Source organism: Hibiscus syriacus, unplaced genomic scaffold (assembly GCF_006381635.1).
Source record: "Hibiscus syriacus cultivar Baekdansim isolate YM2019G1 unplaced genomic scaffold, ASM638163v2 tig00110718_pilon, whole genome shotgun sequence".
In the NCBI taxonomy this organism is placed as follows: Eukaryota; Viridiplantae; Streptophyta; class Magnoliopsida; order Malvales; family Malvaceae; genus Hibiscus; species Hibiscus syriacus.
The window spans coordinates 300,160-308,457 of record NW_024062837.1 but is presented as its reverse complement, the minus strand read 5'-3'; positions in this window follow the sequence as shown (position 1 = coordinate 308,457).

Below are 8,298 nucleotides of genomic sequence, written 5' to 3'. Positions count from 1 at the left end.
CCATCTGTGGACCGTTGGATCTCTCAGATCCAACGACTGAGATCATTGGCGGTTGGGGTTGAAATGATAAAACCCTAACCAGGTTTTAGGGTTTGTTTTAGGCCGGCTCTGTTGGGCCTGATTGATTAGGTCGGTTCTGGTTATGTAAAACAGGCCTCCAGTTTTTTTTTCTTGTAATATTTATTAAATAATAATAATATATATAATATATAATAATAATAATAATTTTAATAATAATAATAATAATAAAACGAAATGAAAAAAATTAGTATTTACAGCTGCCCCTCTTTGCTCATTCTTGTGTTAACAAGAATAGAGCAAAGACGAAAAAAAACAATAATTTTTTCCTTTAGCTTCTTTTGAGTAGAATGGAAATGTTGAAAACATCATGCACTAAAGGGCTTACAGATGACCCTAAGGCTTTGAAAACATCAAAAAACTCCCGAAGGCTTTTTGGAAACATCATGCACTGTAGGACTTATAGGTGACCCTAAGGCTTTGAAAACATCAAAAAGCTCCCGAAGGCTTTTTGGAAACATCATGCACTGTAGGACTTACAGATGACCCTAAGGCTTTGTAAACATCAAAAAGCTCCCGAAGGCTTTTTGGAAACATCATGCACTGTAGGACTTACAAATGACCCTAAGGCTTTGAAAACATCAAAAAGCTCCCGAAGGCTTTTTGGAAACATCATGCACTATAGGACTTACAGATGTGGGAAATAGTTTACTAAGTAAAAAAACTAAGGAAATCGTTTTCTTACTTTTTAACAATTTCATTTTAGAAAAGATAAAATGAGAAACTATGGAAATCGTTTTCTCATTTTTTTCAAAATAACAACATCAAAAAGCTCCCGAAGGCTTTTTGGAAACATCATGCACTGTAGGACTTACAGATGACCCTAAGGCTTTGAAAACATCAAAAAGCTCCTGAAGGCTTTTTGGAAACATCATGCACTATAGGACTTATAGATGACCCTAAGGCTTTGAAAACATCAAAAAGCTCCCGAAGGCTTTTTGGAAACATCATGCACTGTAGGACTTACAGATGACCCTAAGGCTTTGAAAACATCAAAAAGCTCCCGAAGGCTTTTTGGAAACATCATGCAGTGTAGGACTTACAGATGACCCTAAGGTTTTGAAAACATCAAAAAGCTCCCGAAGGCTTTTTGGAAACATCATGCACTGTAGGACTTATAGATGTGGGAAATAGTTTACTAAGTAAAAAACTAAGGAAATTGTTTTATTACTTTTTAACAATTTCATTTTAGAAAAGATAAAATGAGAAACTATGGAAATCGTTTTCTTATTATTTTTCAAAATAACAACATCAAAAAGCTCCCGAAGGCTTTTTGGAAACATCATGCACTGTAGGACTTACAGATGACCCTAAGGCTTTGAAAACATCAAAAAGCTCCTAAAGGCTTTTTGGAAACATCATGCACTGTAGGACTTACAGATGACCCTAAGGCTTTGAAAACATCAAAAAGCTCCTGAAGGCTTTTTGGAAACATCATGCACTGTAGGACTTACAGATTACCCTAAGGCTTTGAAAACATCAAAAAGCTCCCGAAGGCTTTTTGGAAACATCATGCACTGTAGGACTTACAGATGACCCTAAGGCTTTGAAAATATCAAAATGCTCCCGAAGGCTTTTTGGAAACATCATGCACTGTAGGACTTACAGATGACCCTAAGGCTTTGAAAACATCAAAAAGCTCCTGAAGGCTTTTTGGAAACATCATACACTGTAGGACTTACAGATGTGGGAAATAGTTTACTCAGTAAAAAAACTAAAGAAATCGTTTTCTTACTTTTTAACAATTTCATTTTAGAAAAGATAAAATGATAAACTATGGAAATCGTTTTCTCATTATTTTTCAAAATAACAACATCAAAAAGCTCCCGAAGGCTTTTTGGAAACATCATGCACTGTAGGACTTACAGATGACCCTAAGGCTTTGAAAACATCAAAAAGGCTTTTTGGAAACATCATGCATTGTAGGACTTACAGATGACCCTAAGGCTTTGAAAACATCAAAAAGCTCCCGAAGGCTTTTTGGAAACATCATGCACTGTAGGACTTACAGATGACCCTAAGGCTTTAAAAACATCAAAAAGCTCCCAAAGGCTTTTTGGAAACATCATAAACTGTAGGACTTACAGATGACCCTAAGGCTTTGAAAACATCAAAAAGCTCCCGAAGGCTTTTTGGAAACATCATGCACTGTAGGACTTACAGATGTGGGAAATAGTTTACTAAGTAAGAAACTAAGGAAATCATTTTCTTACTTTTCAACAATTTCAATTTTAGAAAAGTTTGAATGAGAAACTATGGAAATCATTTTCTCATTATTTTTCGAAATAACATGTTGATTGGGTAACATGCCCCAATCTCAAGATAATGCTCATTTTTGTTGATTACGTCTATCTATTCTTCAGATGTTTACGTGATTCCTGTATTTACGGTTTTGAATACCTTCTTCTTGTAAGGTATTTTTTCCATGAATCTTCTTGTTCTTCTGAAGATATGTAAAACTTCATGTTTGAATGCACTCAGATGTATCAATGTAATGCATTGTCTATTGTGTAAATGATATTCTTATGAATGCATGAATGTTGATGCAATCTTCATTTGACTTCAAAGTGGTGAACTTGGTCTTCTTTCACTTCATCATTTATTGCCAGGGTTACCTCTGGATATCAGTGTAGAAACTTATGCTATCAAGCTTGCATTTCTGCAGAATTATCTGATCAACTTGTATCTTGGTGCCTTCTTTGCTTCATTTAAGTCTTAGAAGAAATGTTTCATTTATGGAACTCATGTCGTAGTCAAAATTATGACCCTGATGCCCCATTTTGTCTTGGATAAAACCAACTTTATTTGCTTGGACTTGTGTATAAATCCCATAAAGCTTTCATCTTTGAAAAGAGAATCTATCATCTTTAAAAAGAGAATCTATCATCTTTGAAGAGTGTAGATGTAGATATGTCTGACTCGGCGGGGATTAATTAGGGGAGTAGAGTCTGTTCTGATTTAACTCTTGAAACACATCATAAGGAGAATTTATCTCAATTTCTTTCATGCCCCCACATTTAAATGGTTCTCGAACAAGGCAACTTGGATCATATCATGTCGAGATGCTTAACAACAACCTGTCGTTCAACCTTAGTTGGCTCCACTAGCTTCTTGTTGTTAAAATTTCAGCTCTCCTTCTGCGGAAAGAAATCTTCATCATATCTCAACTTATAATCTTGAAGTCGAAGAAGACAAACTTCATCTTGGATCAAAAATGGAAACCATATGATCACAACATTGGTTCAGCATCAGAATAACTGGTTCGTAAAACATTTGACAACACATGCATCATCTCATGTGGTTTCTGCTCAGATGTAAAACACTTGACAACACATTCATCCTTTTCTGTGGCTTCTGCTTAGATGTTCGTAAAGCATTTGAAAACACATTCATTCTTTTCTGTGGCTTCTGCTTAGATTTCTCAATCATTGAAGCTCTTTGCCTAGTGTTCAAAGTTTTTGTATGATGTCACAAGATCACTTGAGAACAAAACTCAATGGGAATACAAGTGAAATAATGGTATGAAAAAAAAAGTTGGTCAAATTCACAAAATGTGCTGGTGTCGAATTGAATAAGAGACACTAATTACTCTTGATATCATCTCGGACATGGGCAAGTGTGATACTGATCAAGTTTTCTTCTGTAATGAGCATTGTAGAAAGTAGAAACACTTCAGCTATAGGATCCATGTACAGAAAGATATCCGTAGAATTCTTGCTGCTGGGGATGAAACGTACATGATAAACCCAAAATAGATAAAAATTCAGTTCATCTTGACGGGCAATGATAACCCCAGTAACAACAGGAATAACAGTAATGTAAGTGAGTCGAGTCTCCCTTTCCAATGTCATCGATTAAGCGAAAACTATTGTGAAAACAGCTTCGTAATCCTAACAGTATGGTTGAAACTAACTGCCAGGAATCTCAAAGAAATATTTCCAATCATCACCGACATACAGAATACAAAATTCAAAGCTGAGATCTTGAGGAATTGAACCCTGGATCGAGTAGTCTGCCTGGGGACCATCTTTATCCATGATGTAGTTTAACAAAGAACACATTGTCATGTGACACATGGTTTAAGAAGATTAGGTATTTGAAATCATACTTGCTGAGTAGATATTTGTTTAACAACAAGATTCTAATGCAAATTCCTGATGAACGAAGCAATTATGTATAGTCAGCTCAACTGTCACTGTTTCATCATTTTCATTCTTCATATCTTTCTGTCTCATTGGAAATATTTGTTCAAGGCAATAATCTTGACACAGGATGATATGGGCTTTTAGCATGCCCCAACATTTGCTGATACAAACATTCAAAATACATCAACATTTCTGATTCTGATTGAAATAGGCTTTCAGCATGTCCTAGCATTTGCTTCTTGCTGATCCTTTAAATGTTCCACATGGATCTGTCTGAAATAACCTTTAAAATGCTCTAACATTTGCTGATACAGATGTTAAAAAAATGCGTTCAACATTACTTCTTGTTGAGATGAGCTTCCAAGAATGCCCTACATGGATCATTTCTGTCTGAAATGGCTTTCGAGATACCCAAAATTTGTTTATCTTGAATACTCTCATTTTGGTGTCACTAAATAGTAGTATTGTCAAGTAACTGGAGAAATTCTCTTCATGTTGTCACAAATTTAAGAAGTACTCAATTATTCTGACAAAAACGTCTGATATATGTGTCTTTTCTGAAGGATTCTAGTCGGACAGAGCAGTATAAATCGCTTGGTAATCCATTCCAGACTGACATAGTGAACCTTGTTTTTAGTGAAGGCTATTTCTGGAATATACTTTTTTGTGAGAGAGAAACCAATTTATGTGAACTATAATCTGATGCAATAGCAAGACTACATATACATGCTCTTGAAAATCCACACCCATGCAACATGTTGATTCTGATAACTACTCATCTGATTATGAAACGATCTTTCAGGATGATTTCACAGATATTTATAGTTCTTCTGATACCGAGGAAATCTTGAATTCTGATTCTGATTAGGAGAATAAACTGTTATACTTGACGAAAATGGGATACTCAGATGTTGAGGCTTCAATAGCCATGGAGAGATGTGGTCTGGATTCATCAATTGCAGAGTTGCCAGATTTTATATGTGCTGATCAAATGGCTGAGGCTGTTGACGCACTTCTTCCGATAGAAGATAGGAATTCATTATGCAATGACCCCAATTACAAGCAAAGGCGAAACTCGGGCTATGATTTTTGAAAAGGAAGAAGCAGAGGAAGCTTGAAAAGAAGCTTCTTAATGAAGATAATTGTGCAGTTCATCTTCTAAATCCAATGATTAGTTTTGGGGTTTTTACCGAATCTGATCAGATAACTCAAAGAACACTTCCAAAAAATGCTATTGGGCCTCCTTATTTCTACTACGAGAACGTGGCACTTGCTCCAGTTGATGTTTGGACTGGAATATCACAATACTTATTCGATGTAGAGCCATAATTTATAGATTCGAAGCATTTTTGTGTTGCTGCCCGGAAACGGGGCTATATTCATAATCTGCCAATCGAGAACAAACTTCCTCTTATTCTTGCTTACTCCACGCACCATACATGATATTTTTCCATTGACAAAGAAATGGTGCCTTCCTGGGATCCAAGAACAAAGTTGAACTGTTTACAAACATTTACAGGAAGTGCCAAATTGACAGAAAGGATATGTAAGGCTCTTGATGCTTATGACGATGAGCCATCTTCGAATGTCCAGAAGTATGTTCTTGATGAGTACTGAAAATGGAATCTGGTATGGGTTGGAAGGAATAAAGTTGCTCTACTTGAACCTGATGAGGTGGAAATGCTTTTAGGTTTCCCTAAAAACCATACACGAGGAGGAGGATCTGCTAGAGACATGTTCCCCGGTGGTATCAATGTCCTGTCTCTTTTCTCTAGAATCAGTGATGCAGAGGTTGCCTTCTACTGTCTTGGCATACCTTTGAAAACAGATGTGCAAGAACTGAATGATGATCGGTTAGAGCAATTGATGAGTAGATTTGTCGAATTCGACCTTGTTGTCTGTGGCATTCCATGTAACAACCTTTTCTTGCAATGGCTGCTAAAGTGACTGTCTTTCAGTATCTCCCTTTAGAACAAGGTAATCATTCTTGATAAGTTGCTGATAATGTCACAGGAGAGCATCATAAGTTCAATTCTCCAAACTTTCTGGCTTCTCAGACCACTTGATTTCAAGAGTACTTCATCATTTTGGTTTGACTTATTCTTTCTCTTCAATAGAGGTAGAATAGGCAACAACTTGCTTCAAGGACCTTCCTCATTTGAGACTGTCCTATTTGAAAATGTTTTTTCTCCCTTTTTTTATTGAAGAATGACAGAATTTTGTAAAGTATTGCCTTTTACAGGTTCACAATAGAATGAAATCATAAGACATGAAATTAATAAATATCAAATAAATCAACTACTCTTTTAACTCATTTAAAAATCATAGTCCTATGGCAAGTGTCAAAACTATTGACTGATTTAAGGTGTAGGTGGATTCTGGTAAAGTAAGGTCTCTCAAGTTATTCCAGCATATATGTCTCTTTGGGTTAACTTGAAGAAATTATTGTTATGCTCATCTTGTAGAGATACTTCTCGTTGTTATGCTAATTTCGTAGAGATATTTCTTGTGTCTGACTCTTAGGAACATCTTTGAGATGTGAAGTGCTTCATTAAGAGCTTAAGATCGTCTCTTATGTCTTTGTTGCACCATTTAATATTCGAGCCGCCTTTTCAGGTTTTCAACTCGAATCATCCTTTGGTTTCAAGATGTTATTTAACAATTTACATCTTGAATCCCCCCTTTATCATTTTTTATATCATGCATTAAAGATTTTAAAAACCAATTTTTGCAAATAAAAATCAATCTTGAGAGGCGGAATGAAATATGAAGATATTCTCTTTCACTTAGAAATCCATGTATGATTAGAATGGACTTTTTAGGTACGTAACGTAGGCCATGGCTTATGGTTACGAAAGAAAGGGATAAAAAGGCCCAAATAAGTGTTTAAAGGTAATCAAACCAAGGATCAATTCATTCTGATGCCTTCACCTTGCCTTGCTTAACTTGGATATGCTTTGTTGGGGATTTTTCCATAATCTGGATCCCTCTAGACTGCCAAATTTTGGATTCATTTCCATTTTCTCATATCTCCAGCATTTCTTGCTCTTCTTGTTTGTACTTGATCAACCTTGTAACTTGAGGCTCAATAAGTCAACCATCTTGATTCAATTTTCCTTTTTTTTCTTTTTTTCTTTTTTTCTTTTTTTCTTTTTTTCTTTTTTCCTTTTTGTTTTTAATTTTTTTATTTTTTTCCTTTTTCCTTTTTTTTCTTTTTTCCTTCTTCTTTCTTTGCTGGATGAGTATAATACTTTAATTGCTTTGAGCACATCCTTTTCCTTTTGCATTTTGGAGATTTTCCATTATTCTTGATTGGATTGATCTTCAAGCACTATGTATTTGACATACCTTGTAGTTCAAAACTTTCTTGACTTCATGGAAACTTGTCTTCGTAATAAAACTGTATTGACAATCTTTATTCTTGTGAGCCAATATCATTTACCTTGCCCCCCCAATGTGGAGGGTGATCCTTGGTTAGGGTTGAATTAGAAGAAAAATCATTCAGGCTTAAATGGGGACAACAAAGGATATGTATATATATATATATATATATATATATATATATATATATATTTAAAACGATAAATGAAACAATGTCGTTCGTCATCTCATACACAGAAACCTTTGTAAAAAGAGGTATCCACAGGGGGATGAATATTCAAGATTAACTTTATTTACATGAAAACAATATAATTAATGCATGATATATTTATTTCAATCAATCACCTCTTCTTTGAGTATGTCCCAATCATTTGAAATCATCTTCGATAAGTTGGTCCATGATGCTTCATCTCATCTCTTCTTGCAGGAAGATTCCCGGATAATTGAAAGTTTGGTTCTTTTGAGGTTTTTTTGGTTTATGATGGTTTTGTATTTGGAAGGACAAATGTGTGACTTATGAAGTCATGTATATGGTGAAATGTAGTGTCATCAATCAATTCTACCCGAGAAGATAAACATCTATAGTTAGTGTCTCAAAAACAGGTAGAGACATTTCTTTAGAGTCTCAGATAATTATAGTGTCAGAATTTGGTTTTGGTACGGGTCGAGTAATTGGCATTGGATGGGATATGGA